Source organism: Myotis davidii, unplaced genomic scaffold (assembly GCF_000327345.1).
Source record: "Myotis davidii unplaced genomic scaffold, ASM32734v1 scaffold1050, whole genome shotgun sequence".
NCBI classification, from domain to species: Eukaryota; Metazoa; Chordata; class Mammalia; order Chiroptera; family Vespertilionidae; genus Myotis; species Myotis davidii.
In genome coordinates this window covers 101,737-114,462 of record NW_006281836.1, presented here as the reverse complement: position 1 = coordinate 114,462, position 12,726 = coordinate 101,737, and the positions used below count along the sequence as shown (strand labels likewise).

General features: G+C 42.0%; 1 pseudogene; it reads right to left on the bottom strand.

Moving 5' to 3' along the window:
* Positions 1–5,374: 5,374 nt before the first annotated feature.
* LOC102764474 lies at positions 5,375–11,527 on the bottom strand (annotated as a pseudogene).
* Between the last annotated feature and the right edge of the window lie 1,199 nt (positions 11,528–12,726).

The following is a 12,726-nucleotide window of genomic DNA, read 5'->3' as shown; positions in this document are numbered from 1 at the left end:
GGAGAGCAGCCCTAAGCTATCAGGTCGTTATCTCCGGAAGGGTCCCAGACTGGGAGAGGGCACAGGCCGGGCTGAGGGACCCCCACCCCCCCAAGTGCACAAATTTTTGTTCACCAGGCCTCTAGTACAGTTAATAGGGGATTGGGCCTGCCCTCTGCCACCCGGGAGCAGCCCTAAGCTATCAGGTCGTTATCTCCGGAAGGGTCCCAGACTGGGAGAGGGCACAGGCCGGGCTGAGGGACCCCCACCCCCCCAAGTGCACAAATTTTTGTTCACCAGGCCTCTAGTACAGTTATAATAGGGGATTTAACTCCCCATTGACATCAATGGGTAGATCTTCCAGACAGAAAATCAATAAGGATATGGTAGCCTTAAATGATACACCAGATCAAATGAATTTACTTGATACCTTTAGAGCACACCACCCCAAGGCCGCAGAATATACATTCTTTTCAAGTGCACATGGGATGTTTTCTAGGATAGACTACATCATTTTTAAAAGCTGTTTTAAAAAACAAGAAAAACACCAAATATTCTTAGTGCTTCTCTTAGAGTTATAGTACAGGTGATTTTAAAATGTTTTATATGTTATAAAGTATGAGTAGAGGGAGAAGGGAAATAATGCTCCACTCTTAAATGGACTCAACTAAAAATCTATAAAAACCTTTTCCCATCTCTGTAGGACAGCAGGCAAGAAAGGGCCATGAGCCCTGGTCTCCGCACGCCCTCATCACCGGTGGTCCATGGAGCCTCCTGTTTACCTTGCACACGTTCCCTAGTGAGGTGGATGCCAGTCCTCGCCGCTTGTTGGGTATTTTGGGAGCACAGCATACCGCATCTCTGTCTCTGTCTGCTTCTTGTTCTTCAATTGCTGTGTGAAAGACAGAAGCAAGAGTGATACAACCCAGGGAGAGAACAGGTCCAGACGGGGATGGGGCCAGAAATCTGGTGCCTAGTCTACACCATGGACACTGGCAGAGTCTGGGGAGCTCACATGGCTACCCTTGCCCCGTGTCAAACTGGGTTCATTTACCCTTTCCCGCTTGGCTCACTCTTTCTCTAATGCAGTGGTCGGCAAACTGCGGCTCGTGAGCCACATGCTGCTTTTTGGCCCCTTGAGTGTGGCCATGAAGTTTCAATCGCACTGTACGTGCGCGCCCGCACATGGTATTTTGTTGAAGAGCCACACTCAAGGGACCGCAGTTTGCTGACCACTGCTCTAATGGATGCATCTCCCATTGTCCGGTTATATGCTCCATTAATTTCTGCCCATTTACCACAAATGCCTTTGAACGCTCCTGTTCCCACATGTCAATCTGGGCCTTCAATTCCTCTCCTAGCTGAGACCAGACACAAGGACATGTTACTTAGGTCAAATCTTTCGTGTGAAGCACAAAAGAAATGATTTCCCCAAAATGATCCCTCCTTCCCCAGAGCATCACTGGGCTGACTTCAGGGAAAGGTCAGAGTAGCTGGAAATCAACAGTGAGGGATGGCTTGTTCATAGTACACATGCAAGTGGGAAAGGTGAGGACCAGCGCTGCTACTGAGTGAGGTTATGGTGATGAAAGCGAGAGGAGCACTAGGAAGACCAGCAACATTCAAGAGGTGGTGTACAGTAAGAGTAGCACTATCTGGTTCCAGCTTGGAATCTTCCTCCTACTAGTCGTAAAAAGGAGGGCAAGTTTCTTAAGTAATCAGTGCCTCAGTTTCCTCATCTGTTAAAATGGAAAGCACTTTGAAATAATATCTGGCTCTTAATTCAATAAATGCTAATTATTATTAACATTATTATTATTAAAATAGAGAGGAGTGTCCTGGCAGGTGAGCTCAATGGTTAGAGTGCTGGCATGCATACTCAGTCAAGGGAATACTTACCTGGGTTGCAGTTTAGATCCATGGTCCCAGGTTGAAGCACGTGTGGGAGGCAACCAGTCGCTATGTCTCTTTCACAACACTGTTCCTCTCCCTCTCCTTCTCCTTGTTTTCCCCTCCCTCCCTCCCTCCCTCCTTCTCTCTCTAAAAAGCAATGAAAAAAATATCTTCAGGTGAGAATAACAGAAAAGTTTTAAAAAATAATAGAGACTAGGATTTAAGCTCACAGCACTTGCTAAAGAGCTTGCCTTGTGTTATTGGCTAAATTGTGCCCCCCACCCTCCCCACACACATCAACCCCATTCATATGTTGAAGTCCTACTCTCCATTGCCCGAGAATGTAGTTTTATTTGGACATAAAGGTAATGAAGTTAAAATGAGGTCATTATGGTGGATCCTAAACCACTATGACTGGTGGGAGCCTTGTGAGAAGAGAAAACATGGCCATGGAAACATCCATAAGGAAGACCATGTAAAGATACAGGGAGAAGGCAACCACCTATAAGCCTCAGAAGAAACTAGCCCTGCCTAGACCTTGATCTCAGACTTCTAGCCTCCAGACTTGTGAGAAAATAAATGTCTGCTACTTAGGCTACCCAGCCTGTTTTATTTTGTAATGGTGGCCCTAGAAAACTAATATACCTTGATATTCAATGGCTTATGTTAGGAAGGCCCAATATTACTTATCATCCTTGCCTAACCTTTGGAAAAGAAGAGTTTGGGGAAAATTATTCAAAGCAAAGGATATACAAAAAGTTAGGTATTTTGCAGCCAAGCACCAAAACTCCTAACAAGAAAATTCCCTTAGGGCAGCGGTTCTCAACCTGTGGGTCATGACCCCTTTCGTGGTCGAATGATCCTTTCACAAGGGGTCGCCTAAGACCATCTTGCATATCAGATATTTACACTATGATTCATAACAGTAGCAACATTACAGTTATGAAGTAAGTAGTAACGAAAACAATTTTATGGTTGGGTCACAACATGAGGAACTGTATTTAAAGGGCCAGAAGATTGAGAACCACTGCCTTAGGGAGTGTGTTTTTGGGTTTTTCTTTTTGCTTTTTGAGCCTGGCTCTTTGCTTTTCTTCTTTCAGAAGAATTCCTCCTCGGTTCTGATGATTTTCTCTGTGAAAATACATTTTAATCAGGGCACACCCTGGGACAGGCAATCAGACCAATTACTTCTGCTAAGACCCCTTGCTGTCACAGTCAGATTACATTATTAAGGAGACTGAGTTTTGCATTCCCACTCCTTCTCAGCAGTGAGGAATGGAGGGATCCTAAGGCATGAGAGGTATGTATGAGCACATCCACTGAGATTCAGGAAAACTAGTGCTTCCTTTGTCATCTAAAAAGGAAGATAGGCTTAAACACTTAATGCACAATGTCACTGGGTCCCTTCCTTGGTTCAGATGTCAAAATATTACACATTACTTACAGGAAATGAGCTATGTGGAAGGACAAGGAGAAGGTCTACACTAAGAGGGTTTGGTGGGCAACCCTACTTGTCCACTCACTTCTGGCCTATTGAGACAATGCAGCTTAAATGTTGAAGGTTAAGGGCTACAGATAATCTGGTTTCCACAGCAAAAGCTGGAATGATAGAGTAAAATTTTTTGCCTGGCCCAATATCCATTCTTCTCTCCCTACTAGTAACAGAACCCAAATTCCTCTCTGGCAGAAATACCCCCAGCCTCACCAGTGGCCAGTGTATCATATGAACAGAGATGTTGGGATAAGAGGCTGGGAAGAGCCCTTAGAGGGGCTAGAGGGACAGTGCCTTCAGTGTTTCCTTCCTCCACCATGCTGCCTGAAGTGCTATGGCTGGAGCTCTAGAGACAACTTGAACCTAAGGATCAGGTCCACCTCTGAGTGGTGTATGATCCATGAGCTGGAGGAGCCTGGGACCCCACTGACTGTGGAACTGCCATACCTGCCCTGCACTGCTTCCCTCTGGCTTCCTTCATGCCAGAAACTTCTACCTTATTTAATCCATTTGGTTGGGGGTTTTCTCTTATATGTTCTGTATGTAAGCCTTACAAATACAAATTGGTTCAGAGAGACTTAATGATGAAAACAGGCTATGACAAACCCAGTAAAAAGCAAAGGAGACTGGGCTTTGACTCTATAAAGGACGTGCTGTCTTTTTTTAAAGTTTATCCTCGCCTTAGGAGATGTTTATTGATTGTGAGAAATATCAATCAGTTGCCTCCCATATGCACCACAACCGGCCTGGGATTGACCCTGCCACCTTTTGGTGTAAGGGAGGACACTCCAAGCAACTGAACCACCTGGCCAGGGCAAGGACATGCTTTCTCAACACTTCACCATCCTCTAAGGAAAACAGGAAAATTAGGGCAGTACATCAAACTCTAAGGAAAGCCTCCAGCCTTATTCCCACTTCCACGTGCCTTCAGAGAGTTTTTTGTGAGCCTCATAATAGTTTTTAACTGCACGATATCAGCATCATGGTTTTGGAGCAGACTTTCTGTGTAGTCTTCCACAAGATATACACGCAGTAGTTTAAAAAATTCCTCTAATGTTTAGTAACTTAATTTACTAACTCCTCATCCCCCTAAAATAGAAATACATTATTCTTTGCTACAGTAAAAAAAAAATTACATGAATAAGTATATATTGTGGGTAATAAAAGCCAGGTTTGTCACCATCAGTCTGGAGGAACTAGGGAGTAAGGGACTAGGGATTGGACTGCAATGACTAAGATCCTCACATTTCTGTGTCATCTCTCACCTTCTCTTAGGTTTCTTTCATATTCTTCCTTTCCACCCTGCCCAGTAGAGGGTTGGGTCACATAAAATGTCCCAAATGTGGACTTGACTAGACAGCCTCATCTTTTTATTCAGTTCAGGTCAGACTGGAATTCTCTTGGGCTCTGGGGTCAGACTCTGTGGGCTCAAATGTGAGTTCTGCCCTTTACTTGCTGTGTTTTTGGTTTCAGTTGCTCAACATTTATGCACCTTTGTGTCCTCATCTCTTGACATGAGATCAAAATCATATTGTTAAGAGTCTGACAATTGCATCTGGCATAGAGTAAGCAAGCACACAATACACTTGACATTCGCAACTACAGGCTACAGTGATATGCTCCTTCAGAAATCAAGACATCCCTTATTTCCCAGTAGCATTTGCAAATGCTCATCTTCCAAATGATCCATTTCTAGCTGCAGCTGAAACACAGATATCTGTTAAAGGTGCCTGTTATACCTTTATATTCATGAGACAAAAATTTCCCCTTTTTAAATAAAATTACAGCACAAAACCATAGAGGTAAGTTGACACTCTCTGTTATCAAAGGAGCCAGAAGGCTAAGAAAGGTACACAAAAGATGAAAGATGAGCAGGCTACTGCCATGTTTTTCTGGTGCTTGCTTCAAAATAGGCTTGTTCAACGCAGAAGTTGGTAAAGACATGGGACCAGACACAACAATGCCCATAGACACTGCTGACCCAGTACCCATTGTGCTTCCTCCTGATTTCTAGACCTTGGCCTTCAATCCCGTCATAACCATAACCACAGCAGCTCTCAATTCTGCTGGCATTTGCAACTTGCCCAGTGCTCTGGCACCTGAGCACACAGCCCCTCACACACTGTTTCATTTTGTGATTTTCATGTTTCCAGCTGTAGCAAGGAAAGACGCTGGTTATGGAAAAGGCAGCAGCACAGAGGCTAGCCCTTTGGCCTCCCACAAAGAAATATCTGGACCCAGATGCAGAAGAAGCACTTTTATAAAATTGTGAAGAGGTGTGTTTTCATGATTTCTGAACACAAACTGTAAGGCCGTCATTATGGCAAGATCTCAGACTTCAAAAATTAGGATTCAAATTTTGAATTAAAATTTTTTTCAATTAGATACTAATTCAATGACTATTATTTCATATATAATTTCATTTTAATATTCTTAGAGATACATATAACTTAAGTTTATTGTTAAAAAATTTCAAGTGTTGTATATTACATAATACTATCTGTATCCACCTCATTCTCTGAACTTACATTGGCTCCTTATGTAACACTACAAGGAAAATAACTGTCACTTTTATCAAATTGCTGGCTACAATGGAGATGAGATCTCAGGACATATTCCAAGTAGACATTAACTGCTGTAACAACTTCTGTAGTGCTGCAATATTTTCCAAAGATAAACAAAAGGCACCTTCATCTTCACACACCACATCTCTTTTGAAGCTTGTGTCTGGGGTGTGATTTAATTCTTCCATGCACAGTATGATCTGTCTCTTTATGTTGACAAACTCCTCAGGTTGAGGTGCCTATAAAACAGAATGATTATAAAATACCTACAGGAGTGTTAAACAGACTTTTAGGAAGTATGGATGCAAGCAGTGTACCTCTGTTTGCCCCAAAGTTGCCACATGTTGTCTGAACTGGCTCAGCTATTCTAAGCTGGGAAGAGAGTCACACTGTCAATGTCATAGTGTGGCATGCATGCAAAGAATTCGCATAGTTCTTAATCTTATTCTTGAAGTCGTTTCAGTTTATGTTTTCTCTCCTTTTTCTGTTTTTGTATAGGTTCTGATTGAGTATGCCAATCCTTTTCTAGTTTTTGCAACCGTTCTAACTGAGCACATGAATCTTCTGTAGATTTTTCACCACTTTTCCTGACCATGCAAATCCTTTTCTAGCTACAAGATGGTCAGCTTTCCTTCTTCCTGTATAAGACAATGCACTATTGTTACAAGGCTCCAAGTAGATTTCCTCAAAGGAAGAGTAGGACAGCAAAAGAGGGCTACAACAACAGGTTTTTAGTTAAACTTACAAATAAGCCAATTCATGGACAACAGAATATGACACAGAGGGTCTCCACAAAGGGAAGGTACCAGGGCACTTATGCAAGAGGTGAAATGGTTGGAAAGCTTGCTATGGGTTAGCTATTGAGTGGTACATTTAGCTCATAACTAAATGCTCACCCAATAATGCCAAAAATATCATTTAACCAGTAAAAGCCAATTAGTACTTCTTGCTCTACTCCTGAGAAGCAAATAAAAAAGAGTGGGGGTATTATATGTCCATTAAATTTTACTTGGCATTGGGGAACTAAGAACAGTCATGCAATTTAAGGGAGTTAAACCACTGTATATCTAACTTCACGCAATTTCTCATTGAAAGTTAAAAAAAAAGAAAGACTAGAAACTCCACTGATGCCATGGCCTGCCTGATTGCCCTTGGCTGTCAGGTATGAATTATCCTTAATCCTTTAAAGGCAGTTTTCCCCTCCTCGGCCGACTCCATCTGGACACACAGTCAGTTAGTTTTCCTGTAACAAGGAGAGGGACCTGAGGACCTAGTGGTACCACAGAAGACCTCACACTCTCTCCCTGTACTCTCATCTATTTTAATTACCCTCACAAGCTCCACACTTGTCTTTATTTTTATGACTCCAACATTGTTTTCACTGTTTCTAACCATCTGTTACTGGTTTCATGCTTGCTGGTGTCCTCATCTAAAGCCCTGACTTGTGCAGGAACACAACACGGCAGCCTTTCAGCTAGGAGCACATAATCACAACATGCTCCCAACTTGATTGTGCTCTCCTGATAACCAAGCTTTGGAGACATTTCTTTTTGAGCGGCAATTTTGGCTTGCTCAGTGGTATGCAGCTTTTGGGTATGACAAAGCCCACAAAGGCAGGGTTTTGGATATCTTTCCCTTATGTCACTAGTCACTTTTGTTCCCTAAATAGCTCTTTTCATTTTCTTTCAAAGAAAAAAACAGCATAGTATCATCTATGCCTAATTTTTCCTCAGAGTTCAAACAATGTCTTATATGCCCCACAGACTGATAGCAAGAGGAAGTGTGTTTTGGATTAAAGCATGGCAACATTCATTAGCTGCTTCATTTCTGGCAAGCTCTCTCTCCCTCGATCACACCCATACCTTTCTCCCCTCTCAGGCATCCATCTCCTAAACTCTAAGAGTTTCTACGAGACTTGCAACCAGGGAAGCAACGGACAGTGGCAGTTTGCCCCAGGTTAACCCCAAAAACTGTCTACAAGGCCCCTGATTTCTGACTTCTCCCATCCTAAGCCCTTCCTTGTTTCACTGTCCCTAGCTTAAAGATGAGAAAACACACACACACACACACACACACACACACACACACACACACACACGACATTAGCTGTTTCACTTCTCAACAAGGCAACTCTTTAGATAAATAAAAATAACTGCTGAAACTGGATGACTAGGAAGCACATTTACTCCATTTCTCATGTCCAGGACTACCCTGACACAGAAACCTTCCCCCATAGCCCCAAGGCAAAGTTCCATCCTAAATCTCAGACCCAAGCAGGAGCCTGAAAGATCCCATGTACCTGAAATGGTTCAACACGTACCTCACTGCACAGGGTAGTCTGTTCTTTTTGACATTTGGCTATGCTTTTGATGAGACTTTCCTGTTCAGCCATCATCATATCCAGGTGGTCCTACAACAGAGAAATGAGTCCCATAAAAGTTTGGGGCCAATGGGGGAAAAAGAACCCAAACCAACAAAAAACACAAAAACACTAATAATTTCAAACTTTTAAGTAAGGACTTAGAAACCAGGAAGAGCCTGTGATCTTTCAGTGTCATTTTGATATGCTATCTCAGATGAGACACCAACATCCTTACCCATGTCCCTCTCCAAATACACCAGCACTAAACTCACCTTGATATGCTTCATTTTGAGAATGACCCATGTGCACTTGAGAAGAATGTATATTCTACAACTTTGGGGTGAAATGTTGTGTAAATGTCAATTAAATCCATCAGATCTAGTGCATCATTTTCGGTCACTGTTACCTTATTTATTGTCTAGATGATCTATACAGTGAAGTCAGTGGGGTGTCAAAGTCCTCTACTGTATTGCTATTGATCTCTCCCTGAAAGTCCTCCAAAGTTTATTTTTTTTATATTTATGTTTGTTGTTTTTATTTCAGTGCTCCTATATTGGGTGTATATATGTTTACCAGGATTATATCCTCTTTTTGGATTGATTCCTTTACTATTATGTAGTGACCTTTATTATCTCTTGTTATGGCCTTCATTTTGAAGTCTATTTTGTCAGATATGAGTATTGCTAACCCAGATTTTTTTGCATTTCCATTTGCATGAAAAATATTTTTCCATCCCTTCACTCTCATCCTGTGTGAGTCTTTTGTTCTGAGATGGGACTCTTGTAGACAGCCTATATTTGGGTCATGTTTTCTTATCCATTCAGCTACCCTATGTCTTTTGATTGGAACATTTAATCCATTTATATTGGAGGTTATTATTGATAGGTACTTAGTGCCATTTAACTCTTTATGTCTGTTTTTCTCTATTTCTTTGTATTATTACAGCAGGCCCTTTAACATTTCTTGTTATGCTGTTTTGGTGGTGATAAACTCCTTTACCTTTTTCTGTCTGGGAAGCTCTTTATTTCACCATCTATTTTGAATGATAACCTTCCTAGATAGAGTAGTCTTGGTTTCAGATCCTTGCTTTTCATTACCTTGAATACTTCATACCATTCCCTTGTGGACTGTAGAGTTTCTAATGAAAAATCAGCTGACAGCCTATGGGAGCTCCTTTGTGGGTAGCAAATTGCTTTTCTCTTTGTCTTTAATTTGGGGCATTTTAATTATGATGTGCCTGGGCATGGGCCTGTTTGGGTTCTTCTTGCTTAGGACTCTCTGTGCCTCCTGAATGTGTGAGACTTTTTTCCTTCACCAGATTAGGGAAGTTTTCTGCCATTATTTCTGCAAACACCTTCTCTATAACTTTGCTCACTTTCTTCTCCTTCTGTCACACGCATTATGTGACTATTGTTATGTTTCATGTTGCCCCACAGCTTCCTTAAGCTGTCCTCCTGTTTCTTAATGGTTCTTCCTTTTTTGGTTCTCTGCTTTTTCTACCCTGTATTCTAATTCACTGATTCAATCCTCAGCTTCCCCTAATCTGCTGTGTATTCCTTCCAATGTGTTCTTTGTTAGTGCTATGTCAGTCTTCATTTCTGACGGGTCTTGTTTCATAGTTTCTATACTTTTTTTCATGCTGTTTGGAGCTATCAGCAATCCACAGCTGTGTTTCCCTCTGCTGGCGTGGGGTGATTTTAGAAATGAACAAGATGAGCACCAAGATCTGCTTTTCCTAGCCCAGAGTCCTGAAGCCCATCAGGTATAGACTGAAAGCCTCCAGAGATCTGTCTCTGCCTGCACTCTGATTGTTATTCTCAGTCTCTTAATGAGCCTCAGAAACTCCAGAGGGTGGGACAAGTTTTCCAATAGGATGGGGCAATTGCCCCTGCCTCGTGCTCAGGGCAAAAGCTGCCTGGATGATAAAGGACTGCCTGACAAAGATTTCCTCTGCCATATGGTGGAATGACACAGCACAGGGAACTGGGCAGCTGCCTTCCAAGAGCTAATTCCAGAGCCCCCCAACCCAGGAATCTCCTCATAGAGCTCTTGTCCACTCTCCCCATCCTCTGCCAGAACCCAAGGTGAGTAGCTACCCATGAAATTGTGTGCATTGGCCCTTTAAGAGAGTGCCTGCCTTTCCAGCCATGTCTTCCTGACAGAAGCAGTCCCGTTGCTTTTCACAATTCAATGTTATGTGGGCACCTTTCTGGGTTCTGATGCTCTGGGCTGGGGATCCCAGCTTGGGGTTCTCAATGGGAACCACCCCCCCAAAGGTGGGTTATCCCTTCTGAACTTCATATGATGTCTGTATGAGCCTGGCCAGCCCTCTTGTGCCTCCATACTTTCTACCAGTCTCTATGCAGTCACCACTTTCCATCCTTGGTTATAAGGGTTCTCTCCAACCAGTCTTCAGTTGATTATTCAGGATGTTTTTCTACATTTTAGTTATAATTCTAGCTTGTTTGCCATGTATCCCTAACAATGAGTTCTGAAGATATGACTTTTCTAAAGATCCAAGAGAATACCGTACCTTCCCTCCACGTACAGTTTCAGAGGTAGTTTCAGCATAAGATGTGCAGTGTCCATGATTTTCCCTGCATTTCACTCATTCATTCACTAAATACCACACACTTACTGTGTAATCCTTTCATGTACTCATTCAGATTAACACCTACTCCATTATCATTTTATAATTAGCAAGATCACCCCAATTCTTCTTCTAGGAGAAGAGGCACTAATCTGCATGGGACTCCCCTCTTGGCTCTGGTGACTGATAGATCTATCTGCAACACACTGTAGGACCTTCTCCTCTGGAGTTTCTTTTTCTAATGGAGATTCTTTGAATGACTCAAATATGTCCAATAAAGTTTGTGAACCACTCCTCTGAAGTCACTACATTTACTTCACAGACACGCGTTCTCCACTTAACATTTTTAGCCACAATACAGGTGCCAGTTGTGTTAGAACGGCAGTTTTACAAACTATTCTCAATGGATTCCCTTCTTCGCTGAGCTTCTAAGCTTCCAAGATCTTGGCATCTGGGAAGTAAAAGGCAGAGGGAGGGAGCATGGAGCAGGAGCAGCACCTGTGCATGTGCCCATAGGAGTCAATATGCTTCATTTCAACCCCAGTTCTATATAACCGCTGGCCCATGGGAATCCCAAATAATTTCCATATTTCCTGATGACGAATCGGGAATTTCTGGAGATGTAGTATGGACTCCTCCTCGAGCATCTCTCTGAAAAGCAAAAGAGAAACTAGGAACTAATTTTCTGTTAGAACATAGGATCCTGGCTCTTCTGACCTATTCCAATGAATACACCTACTGATTTCTGGGAGCAAAGCAACAGAATTACTAAATAAGATTTGCTGAAAAACTCTTCTAGAGGAGCCTGTTTTTACTGTAGAAAGCCAGGTAGGGTTATAGACAACTAAAATCGGATTCAGAAAAATAAACAGAAGCAAGCATAGGATTGCTCCAAGGACTATGAAAGGTTATTTTCCCTTCTCCCTAGTAATACTTTAGGAAAAATGGAAATCACCATAAAAGGTGAAATTACTGCCCTGACTTGGGTGGCTCAGTTGGTTGAGCACTGAAAGGTTGCTGGTTTGAATCCTGGTCAGGGCACATGCCTGGGGGGCTTGCAGGAAGCAGCTATTTGATGTTTCTCTTTAAAAATCAATAAAAAAAACACCTTTTTTTAAAAAAGAAAAAGGGGAAATTACTAAGGTCATTTCAGATACTGGGGCTACTTTATCTGTTCTCAATCCTTCCCAATGAAGTTGCCCTCCTCCTTGGACTAAAGCTTCTGTACAAATGATAAAGATATCTAACCAACTATTGTCCTTTTTCAAAGCATAACCTGTTCCAGTCCAACTAGGGAATGTGATAGGGCAACATATATTTTTACTAATCAAATTTGCTCCAATTCACCTCATAGGGCAAGGTTGTCTTTTTTTCTTTTCTTTTCTTTTTTCTCTTTAAAGTGAGAGAGTTTACTAGTGAAGTAGTGAGACAAAGAATGGGCCACCCCACAGACAAAGCAGCCAGGATTTTCTTGAAACTAAGGATGCCACATATCCATTTTCCAGAAGGGTGGAATGCATTTAAAACTAAATGACTCAGATACTGAATCAATTGGCAAAATAATGATTTTAAAGGAACCTCCACAAGAGGAAACTAATCTTGAAACTGACTGAACGTTTGTTATAGGACATTTTAATACAACTTCAGGACTTTACCAGTCACAAATATCCTTTATGGACAAGCTGGAATTTAGCCCATTATACAAGATTACTTTAAAAAGGCATGCTTGTAATTCTAAGTATGAGCCCCGTAATATTCCTATTCTTCCATTAAAAACAAACAAACAAACAAACAAAAAACACCAAAACCAAAACACCCAAATGGGAAAGGATGGAGATTTGTGTAG